The sequence below is a fragment of the Octodon degus genome, unplaced genomic scaffold, assembly GCF_000260255.1.
Source record: "Octodon degus isolate 3935 unplaced genomic scaffold, OctDeg1.0 scaffold00012, whole genome shotgun sequence".
NCBI lineage: Eukaryota > Metazoa > Chordata > Mammalia > Rodentia > Octodontidae > Octodon > Octodon degus.
This window is the reverse complement of record NW_004524588.1, coordinates 27,852,454-27,863,300: the sequence shown is the minus strand read 5'-3', so window position 1 is coordinate 27,863,300 and position 10,847 is coordinate 27,852,454. Positions and strand designations below refer to the sequence as shown.

At 41.5% G+C, this 10,847-nt stretch overlaps 1 protein-coding gene across 2 annotated transcripts in view; it reads right to left on the bottom strand.

Moving 5' to 3' along the window:
• Sesn3 (sestrin 3) overlaps positions 1-2,216 on the bottom strand; it is a 25,970-nt gene extending 23,754 nt beyond the window's left edge. Inside the window, exon 1 of one of the 2 annotated variants that reach the window (XM_004626163.2) lies at positions 2,150-2,216. The gene's annotated coding sequence lies outside the window, so the exon portion shown is untranslated. The remainder of the gene's footprint in view (positions 1-2,149) is intronic. The other variant, XM_023709517.1, reaches the window with a different exon arrangement.
• Positions 2,217-10,847: the final 8,631 nt, after the last annotated feature.

Sequence of the window (10,847 nt, the reverse complement as noted above, 5' to 3'; positions counted from 1 at the left end):
CAGCCCAATGAGTGCTGGGATCCCAGGCATGCACCACCACACCCAGCCTACACTGACAGGTGAGGCATCATACCAAGAATTGTTTCTGAAGGTATTAAGAGCTAACACCTTACAGAAGGACCCAGTTCTGGGTGTAGCTGATGAATACAATTCTACTATTGGTTCACTCTTTACTTGTACTTTAGAATTATACTTCTAGACTTAAGATGAATATATTTCTTATTTCGGAGATAAATATCCTAGGTTAACTCATGCAACTAGTTAACAGTAAAGTCTAATTTAAAATCCAGACTCCCAAAAGTCTAAAATACTGGTCTTTCTGAAAATCCATACTGCTATTAAGAAACTCAATCTATTCTTCAAACCTGGCTTCATATTTTTTTCTGAAAAATAATCATAAAAAGGTATTATTGACTGAGGGAAATTTAATCTTAAATAAAACATGTTTGGAAAGTATAAATTGTGAAGAAATGTTAACTATGCTGACATAACAAAAAGAGGCGATTTCACTTCACCTCCTTAAGGAGCCAGGCGTACTTTCATTTGTTCATTTTCCCCATATTTTCAACTCAGGAACCAAAAGAATTGTTAAAAATATCACAAAATCCAGATGAATCAAATAGAGTATTTGTTGTTTTTGATTTGCTTTCTCCAGCAAAAAAGTCCTCTGTGTAACTGGGTATGTAAGGTTAGATGCCGCAGACCCTGAAAGCCGGACTATCTTCACAGTTAACACGTGGAAGTGTGCTTTAGGGAGTCTCCTCTGTAGGAGGCAGGCACCCCACTACGAGCAGTCCCTGGACTACGACTGCAGCGCACATCTACACAGCAGCTGTGCAACACGTGCAGCCGCCACACGAGCTGCTGCCAGGGAGCTGTGCCTGCACTGTGTAACAGCGCTGCACCTCCAGACTTCCTCTCAGTAAGAAGGTCACTAAGACAGGGACACTGAGGAAAAAGGACTGCTGAGCCCGGCGATGATCTAGTATCACTTTAACTCTGTTGGTCTCTTCTAAGACAAAGCCTGGCACAATAGCCATGCTATAAAGCTTTGTTGATTAATTCCGGAACAATAAAAGAATAATCGTGGTGCTGTAAGATAAATGATGGCTATGCAGTAAAAGTATATATGATAACTGTATGCAATAAGAATTAATACCTGCTTGAAGCAAGAAAAACTCCTCAATTAGTTGTTCTTAAACTCTTCGCAGTCCACATCTAGAGGCATCTAGGAATCTGAGGACGTGCTCACTGCTGTCATTTGTCATAGAGATACACTCCAAAAAATCATAGAACTTGTTTTGATTGTAATTTCCTTTGTGTCTTTTTTTTTTTGAACTGGGGATTGAACTCAGGCCCTTGCATTTGCCAGGGAAGCGCTTATTCTACTGAGCCATGTCCCTAGCCCCCTTTGTGTCATTTGTAATCCTTCTTGCATTTACCATGAGCTGTGTCACTGCTTTGAGCCTTATCCCCACCCCTTTTATTTATTTATTTATTTGTGGTACCAGACATTGAACCTCCTCTTTCATTTTGAGATGGCGGCACTAAGCTGCTCAGACCAGGCTCTGCTTGGGATTTTCCCACCCCAAAGCACTGAGGCTCCGGGCCTGCGCAGCGGGGAGCAGCTGCTGCGCTCAGCATCCCAACTCTCCAGTGGCACCAGCGGTGCCCACATGGACCAGACACGGGCTGCCATCCTGTCCCATTAAATACCAGGAAGACAAGGAAAAAAGTAACTTCTGCAAATGTAGTATCATTTTTTAGTTTAAAGCTTTAGTCAGCAAACTCATTTTTCCTTTCAAAATGTCTTAACGCTTATATAACCTATAATCATAACAAAATAGGACTTTTAAAAGCTGAAAACCTTCAGCTTAAGTTGTAGACACTTTTAGCCACTTTTTTCAAAGTTGTATTTGAAGTAAAATATGGTTAAACTTCTATTGTTTTAAACTTGCAGTACTACTTAACTGTACATTAGAAGACACTCAAGTTGCTAAGTGAAAAGAAAATCCTTTCGTGCTTTTTTCCGATACATGCATAGGAAATCGAGACTAAGATATTGTTACCTCCATTATAAGGGGAGATGTTTTTGACACGATTAATCTTTAAAATGTCATGCTTTATATACTTTAAGACATACACTCACTTCCTTCTCTGGAATAAAGGCACTTGGTCCTCTTGTCAAGGGCTGAGATACTCTGATTCTTTTATCCTGCAATTAAAAGGAAAATTATACATTAATGATGAATTTCCAAGAAAAGTTAATTTATACAAATTATTGTTAAGAAATTAAATAAGCAAACAGAATAAACAGAATCATGTGAAAGCAGAACAGGTTTTGGGCCCAGATCAAAGAAGCCAGAGGCCGTGTTGTGGATGAGGGGACAGGGCGGGCGCCTAGGAGTGCTCTCACAGTTGGGGCCCTCACAGCACCTTCTCCTCAGTCCTGTTCCCAGACATTTTTATCCATATTTAATCTGAAGGAAAACCGTTATCTCTGGTAGTACACTAGTTACACAATTAGACATTAATTTTAAAACTAAATGGAAGTTTAACTGAAAGAGGATTATATGCAACTTTCAAAAGCAATGACCTGATATATGGATTTTTCTGAATAAAACAGCAATAAGAATATCAATAAAAGATTCTTGAATTTTAAGAAACCTCTAAAATAGCAAGGTAGAGCTTAACTGAATTTAACAAAAGGAAAACACAGTATAGTAATTCTGTTTCACTTGTTAGTCTATTAATATTTTTCTGTTTTTATTTACACATCACTATGTAGAAACAATGGGCATTCCAGTTGGATGACACAGCACTTCCACACAGACATGTGTAGGAACAGTCAGTGAGAGGCTGTCAGACTTTATGTCCTCGGTCAGGAGAGGAGATGGAGAAAATGGCCATTTGATTTTATAAAATAAAATTAATACTCTAATATTCAGAAATGGAAAGGCCTCTAAAGGCATAAAACATGGCCTCTACCATCGTTTACAAAAGCTATACAGACAGCACAAAAATGAGGAAAACAGGAGTGCCCGTCCAGTGGAGAGGGCACACAGAACTTCAGGCGCTACAGCTGCTCCTGAGCAAATGCCCAAGCTGAGCGAACGGCTGAGACGGCGACGTCCCAGGTGGGCAGTGTTGTGTACGAGACTCTTCTCAGAATGGAATGCAGACTAGAACAAGATTCCAACTAGTAACGCGAATGCAGATCCTGGATGTTAGCACTCCACTACCCAGGACAGAAGGTACCAAGCTGGGCCCCAAGATCTTCTCAGGACTATGCACAAGAGTTACATGAAATCAGAGGATAAAAGCACATGCAAGCAGGCACAGGGGCCAGGGGTGCCATCCCTGCCCCCAGGGAGTGCTGAGATGGCCATTGAGACTGGGCATGGGGGCGCGCGCCTGTAATCCCAGCTCTTGGGAGGCTGTAAACAGGTGGATCACTAGAGTATGGTCTAGTAGTGAGACCCTGGATGCCCTGTAGACCCCTCCCTGACCATACAGGAAAAAAAAAAAAGAAAGAAAGAAAAAAGAAAAAGAGAGTTGTATGAAAGTAATTCAGTCTGACAGAAGGAGGAGAGGCAGGGAGGAGCCACGAAGAGCGCCAGGTTGGTACCAACAAACGCTTGCTTTTAATAGGGAAATCGCCCGCGAACCTATGGACTCCTGGACAAATGAAGGTTAAGCATGACCCCGCCCATAAGTAGGGACCTGGAGTCCGTTTTGTTGCTCAATCTCACACAGCAAAAACCTGTAAAATACAAACCAGTTATTTTGGGTTTTTTTATTTTATTTTATTGAGAAACAAATAGCAATGAGATAGTTTCAAAACTGATTAATAGGACAGTTTCAATAATACATTGTACGTTATCTTCTTAGTGGTTATCCATAGTACAAGATGCAGACAGACTATCCTGTCCAAACACTATTAGTACACATCTTTCTTCTCATCGCATTAAGCAAAAGTAGCTGTATATCCATCTGAACTGTTCTGCATATACAGATACAAAATGGTCCTTCCAAACCAGTTATTCTGAATCTCTTCCTTTGCTAGGAAGGAGGTACAAAACAAACCGATAAAAGTAGACAATAATGATGCTCTGAGTCCAATCAGACACTGACCAGTCTATCAGGATGTTACAGACCCTGGACATAGACTAAGGAACACAGACGTGGTCCCGAGTCTCCTGAGTCTAGCAAGGCTCTTCATCAATTTTCAGAGTTCTATAGAAATAAATTTACGATAACTTTAAACTTAAATTTTAGAAAAATTTATGATAGATTTTTATCTAGATCATATTTATCATATGATAATTTATCATATAAATTATCTAGATCATATTTATAAGGTGATGACAGATCTGTCTGAGAGGAATTCATGTAAATGGATTAACTCAGTATTTTAAACATTGGTGTTTCTTGCCCATCTCAAAATACGCTAGATTTATCTAGAAAAAAAAACTTGAAAGCGATGAATGGATTTCTCTCCTTTGCTTCTCTCTGTTGAGTTATGGAAAACAAAATTCAACACTTTTCATATAATTTAATGAAAAGTAACTTCCTGGACCATATGAAGTGAGCAACACGTCAGAAAAACCACTTCTGAGGAAGAATCAGGTTATGAGGACAAATGTCCACGGGAGATTTGGTGTTTAAAAAAACACAAGCTGATACTTTATTAACTGAATTTACCTTTAAATTTTTGAAATTGTTTAGACTACAAAAATATTTTCTGGAAAAGGAGATTTTAAATCAGAGGTACATTTTCATTATAAATGGAACTACAGAGTACCACATCATGTTGAACACAAAACTCTTAGTTTTAACTAGTTGATAAGAGAAACTGAATTTTTATTTTTGTCAATATTTATTTTGCAAACACAGATGGAGCATCAGCAGTGTGTTAATACACAAATGGCAGAAATCCACACGATGACAGCACGGGACACACACCAAGCGGAAGCACACAAGAGTGATGTGGAAAGACAGCACGGTGGCAGCTCTCGCTCGCCGAGTCATTTACGTATGCTTGCACTATTCCAAATATGGGATGAGGACCCTCCTGTTGGAAACAGGGTCTCGCTGTGCAGCCCAGGCTGGCCTCAGCCTCAGCGCTTCTCTCGACTAGGACTCCCAAGTGCTGGCATTACAGGTGCAGGCTGCCACGCCCAGCTCATGATGAACATCTCTGCAGAGATCCGAAGCATGTTTTGTGGTTGTCTTACTTTTCTCTTTGCTGAGACAAAATACCAGCTATCCCAGCCCAAGTCAAAGAGGAAAGGTTTACTCTAGCCCATAGTCTGTGGAGGTTTCAGCTCATAGTTGGCTGGCTTCAAGGCAGGGTGGTGAGGTAGAGGAGAAGCAGTCCAGGGCAGGCAAAAGGCAGGAAGGCATCACGGCAGCAGGGAAGGGTGCAAGTGGCAGCAGCGGCAGATCCTCTCTCCCTCTTACCCCTGCCAGGCTGCTGCACCCACGCGTGGGGCGGGCCTTCCCCTTAGCCTCACCCAGGACTATGCCAAACCCACCAGTGGACTCACATACCCTGGTCCCACACCACACACCCTAGACAGCCACGTTTGGAAACCCCCCTATGACCGCAGGAAGATTTCAAGGGGACAAAGAGATACACACTGTAACAGCAATATTTACTATAGTTTCTTCAGGAAGATTCCCAGAAATGCATTTACTGGAGTTTAGGCAATAACTACTTTAAAATTTCTTGTTGAATACTGTCAATATTAACAAAAATGTTTTATCACTTTTTCATTAGCTGAAAAAATGTCCACCTAACCCTTAATTCTAAAAGTAAAAACCAACATCGAAAAATGTGCTTGAAACCTTTACTACATACTGATTTATAGTAATAATTCTTTTTCTTTTTTGGCAGAACCAGGGATTGAACTCAGGCCCTTGTGCTTGCCAGGGAAGCGCTTATTCTACTGAGCCATCTCCCCAGCCCTACAGTAATTATTCTTAAGCAAGTGCCTGCTCATGAAAATGCAGTCAGGCGCAGGATACTACAGTTCGAACCCTGCTTCCACCTGCCTTACCAGACCTACCCTTAAGGCAGACTGAGCTGGTCAAAAAAAAAAAAAAAAATCAGATCAGTTTTTCTTAATAACACAATAAAGGAGCAAGGCAGCACGTGGGTCTGAGAGCAAAAGCGGCGGGAAGCTGAGAGAGGCGTCTGGGGCGGCGGGAGTGGCCAGGTCAGAGACCACGCGGCGTGCTGGTCACACCAGCACGACTGCTGCCAGCAGACTGAGGCAGGTGGCCAAGCTTCAGTCTCAATTAAAGTTTCCAGCACAGCTCGCTGACCATGCCCCTCACACTTGCGATGTCACAGGCACAGAGAATCATTTATTCACTGAACACCCGAGAAAGTTAACATCATGTTAGGTTGTATCATCCTTCATAGTTTCCTAGATATAACTGTTAAATGGCATCACTTTTGAAATGGTCAGTCAGATTCCCACTTATTTTAAGGAATGGATTTCTTTGGTGAGGACCCTATGATTGTCATAATTGGCTATCTTACATATTTATATAAAGGGGAAAAACAATTTAAGAATGATAAAGCAGTTCATAAGTTCTCTAAACTCATTTTACTCTGGAAAAATTGGGCTACTGGCTTTCTATTGTGGTATGATTTTAGTAAAACACACTTGGTACAGCACACAATCTAGAAGACGTATGTGAAAACCATTCTAGGCAAACTGTACGCCTTTCCTCAGCTTTTCTCTCAAATCCAAAGCGCCTAAGGACTAGGCTCCACTTTGTCTTCTCGGGAACCCTGCTCACGTCCTTGGGCCTGTGCTGCCCAGCATGACTGCTGCCAGCAGACTGAGCCACGTGGCCACATTTGTGTTTCAATGCAAGTGTCCAGTGCATCTTGCTGCCCACCCCTCACACTGCAGGAGTCACGGGCACACGCCTGTGCAGGGCAGTCTGGCGTCTGTCTCCCACCGGCACGGAGCCGCGCAGCGCTGCTGCTCCAGGTGCCTCTTCAGGCTTGCGCTTGTTTTAAGTCACATCATTAGGCATCTTCACACTTCTTTGAAATGGCACATAGTTGTTCTGAGAGTTAGTAGCTTTCATGGTTATACCGAGTCGATCCCAGACCAAGCATTTTTGTGTGGTTACAGAAATGCACACAAGCAAACCAAGAGTAAGCAGAGAAGGGGCCAAACCAGGAGGGGAAAAGCAATCAGCCAGTTCCGCGGCGGCTTAGACTTGTCTCCATCCTGCTTATTATAATCTGTAGAAGACAAGCAGACCTGACTTTCTTTTTCATTTCCTTCCTTCCTTCCTTCCTTCCTTCCTTCCTTCCTTCCTTCCTTCCTTCCCCTCCTTTCCCCACTTCTTCTGTAAAACGACGTACAATGAAATACATATCTTCTTAAATGAGCATATGGTATCTACCTCTCCTGACACACTGCATTATACACAGATCTCACGACTTTTCATCTTGCGTAACTTCAACTTTAAACCCAGCACAGCCGCAGGAGCCACCGTTCTGCTTCATGCTTCTCACGTGAGAACATGCTGCACGCAGCTGAGACTCTAGCCTCTTACTCTTACACAACCACATCAACTTCTTTCTGGTGAATTCTCTCCTTCACTCAGCTTTTACCTAAACCACGCACCTATTAACTTTCGTTCACTCACTTTTACACTCTTCCTAGATGCTCCTCCCATTCCTTTCTCCTAAATATTCATTGTCTAAAGTGAGCATTCTCCTCCATAGCTGTCATGTTCACAGAAGCGAAGTGCCCCTGCAATGAGCGACACCACACTGCAGCAGGGTGGTGGGTGGGGGGAGTCGGACTGCGTTACATGAGCACCCTGCAACTTCTGGAGCTTTCCTGGGCTAGGCTGGAAGCCAGCTCTCCTTTGCCCTACGTCTGGCCACAAGGCATCTGTGATTCCACCTGGATGAGGTACTCACACCTTGGGATTATGTTAGACTACTCTTGAACTATAAGCCACCTGGCGCTCCCCACTTTCCTTTATGGATTATAAAACCAGCAAACACGGAAGTTACTCTGGTTCACACTCATAGGGCTATCTTTGTGTGTGTGTGTGTGTGTGTGTGTGTGTGTGTGTGTGTGTTACTGGGAATTCAACCCAGGTCTTTGGAATAAGCTGTATCCTCAGCCCTTTTGCATTTTTACTTTATTTTAAGACAGGGTCTCCTTATGTTGCGCATCTTAGACTAGAACTTGTGATCCCCCTGCCTCAGCCTCCTCCAGTGCTGGGATGAGAGTCACGTACCACCCAGCCTTAGTTCCTTCATTCTTCAGTCTCTCTGAAGAATGACATATCCTTGCTGCACATCTATTACGATGGTGCTAAATCATCAGGTTTCACTCAGCTTAGGTTCTCATTCTCTATAAACCCACCAGTTAATTTTCCCCACCTGTGGGTTCCCATTTATATGACGCTGGGATCATTTTATAATCTGACTACTGTTCGGTCTTATACAATGACTAATTTAGATCAGGTTGTCAATATATGCTGATTAATAACTTGCTAACAGGCTTCGTGTATTACTGGATCTATTATGCATGCAATAATATCAAGAACTATTTCTGGAAAATAATCACCTTAGATATTATTTTGGCATCCTGGACTTGTAGCCCAACCCTAAAATACACACACACGCAAACACATATGCAGGCATGCAACTGAATATTTCACAACCTCTACAGATTTTTAATTTTTTTTGACAAAAAATTTCTCAGAATATAGTTTTGATAGAGTGAACTGCAATTATGATATAATTAAGACTTGTTAAAGTAATTATCTTCTAATAATTACAAAGACTTTAATTTGGCATTCTCCTGAGAGCACCTCCTATTTTCCAGATAAGCTTGCCTGAAGATGCTCCTTGGGTACTTTTTGGTCCTGTATCACGGTGTTCTAACTATGAGTAACAAGCTCTATTCTCCTTACCCCGCATTTAAGGCTTTGATTTTTATATACTTACTGCATAGGTGTTTCAGTTAACTTGACTAAGATGGCCCATGTGATCTGTAAGCGTTGACGTAATGCTCAGGAGAATCAGATATTGTAGTAGGCATTCTAATTTAAAATCACATTTTCAAATCAAAGAAATTAGTCAATCAGAATGAACAACTAAGTTATTCATTTTACGTAACTTATGTAATAGCCTGCCTGCCTGCCTCCCTTCCTGGGCAAGCATTCTACCACTGAACTACTGTGTACTACTTGCCCAACAGTTTTTTTTTTTTTTTTTTTTCCCAGCTCAGCCCACGCTGGGGGTGGGACTGGCACAGCATGTGGTGCTGGGGATCGAACCACGGTCCCCTGCACCTGCCTAAGCTTGCCTACACAGGCGCTTTAGACCTCTGCGCTATCTCACCGGCCCCATCAACAGCTCTTTTAAAACAATTATAAAGTATAAAAGCTGCCTAAAGGGGCTCACACACTCATTGGTGAAGACACAGACCTCCAGGTGGATGAGCGCAGCGCTAAGTGACTGAATGCCAGACCTAAGGCAATACAATGGACAAAGATACTAAAGATCAGGAGTTGTCTTTCCTTCCTGATCTCTAAAATACTATGATTAATTTATAGGGCATCAATATTCTCACTGGAAAAACTGGACAAAGACAATCATCAGGACCTTTGTATTAATATTACAATATTATATAGAACATTATGAGAGATTCTAAATGCTGGCAGAAATTTTTCAGAAGGAAAACATTCTAAAATTATTTCCCCATTATTTTTACTAATTTAAAATATACTTGATTATTTTTTAAACAACCATTTTACTTAATATATTAATAAACTGACATGTGGTTAGGTTCTAGATTTTTGATAATATATTATAAATTCTCTCACATTGACACATAATTTAATTTAAAATAACATAGTAACTTTAATTTTGAAAATATCTGATTCTTTTCAGGGTTTTATTCTCTATAAATAATCCAATAAAGAAAACATACCACACCCTAAAAGATGAAAAATCTATGTACTGCCAGGATTTGCGGTACTTAATGATTTATTTTTGTCTAGTTTTTCCTTAAATTAATTCAAAGACTACACTAAGAAATTTTATGTGAATGATGAAGGCAGTCTTAGATGATATTAATAAGCTTAACAAGTTTAATAATGTTACTACAAATGATTTTTCAAAGTCCTCACAAACTCAGATGGCTTTGCTGTCCTCAAAGTATTTCCATTAAAATATGTATCACAAAATTTGAGCTGCAGTACTAAGGATTGCTCGGATTCTCTATATTAAGCTCTAACTTTCCTCTGCTTGTTTTTAGGGACGCCATATAACTTTAGCAGACTTCAAATGCAGTGGCTTTTCTACGTGCAACCTCCAAAGACAAGACATGTTTCTTCTGCAAGAACCACACCGTCACCAGCGCGCCAGGCCTTATGTGTAACTATCAGAGCACACAGGTCCCCTGGTAGGTCGGCAGGGCAAGACGCCCCACTCAGCGGCTGCCCTGGGCCCCTGAGCACCCTGCTGCGCCTGGGCACGGACCGCTTCAGTCTCCTCCAAGCACAGGTGCTTGGCTCCACAGGAAGGCCTCTAAAGGCAAAGGCTACAGCTTCAAATCCTCCTGAGCTTTAACTGGTAGTCCTTCAAAGGCTAATTATATTATCTAAAGGTAAGTTTTTAGTTTCCCTAGTTGTGCCCCAAGTTACCAACTTTCTGAGGTAAGTGCAGTATATTGCAAGCAACTTTTTCAGTAATGTTTTATGAGTGGTAAGGAGACCTACAAATTAAGTTCAAATTAGGAAACCAGCCCTGCTGGAGGAATCCAGGTGATTGGCCCCTCCACCATAAC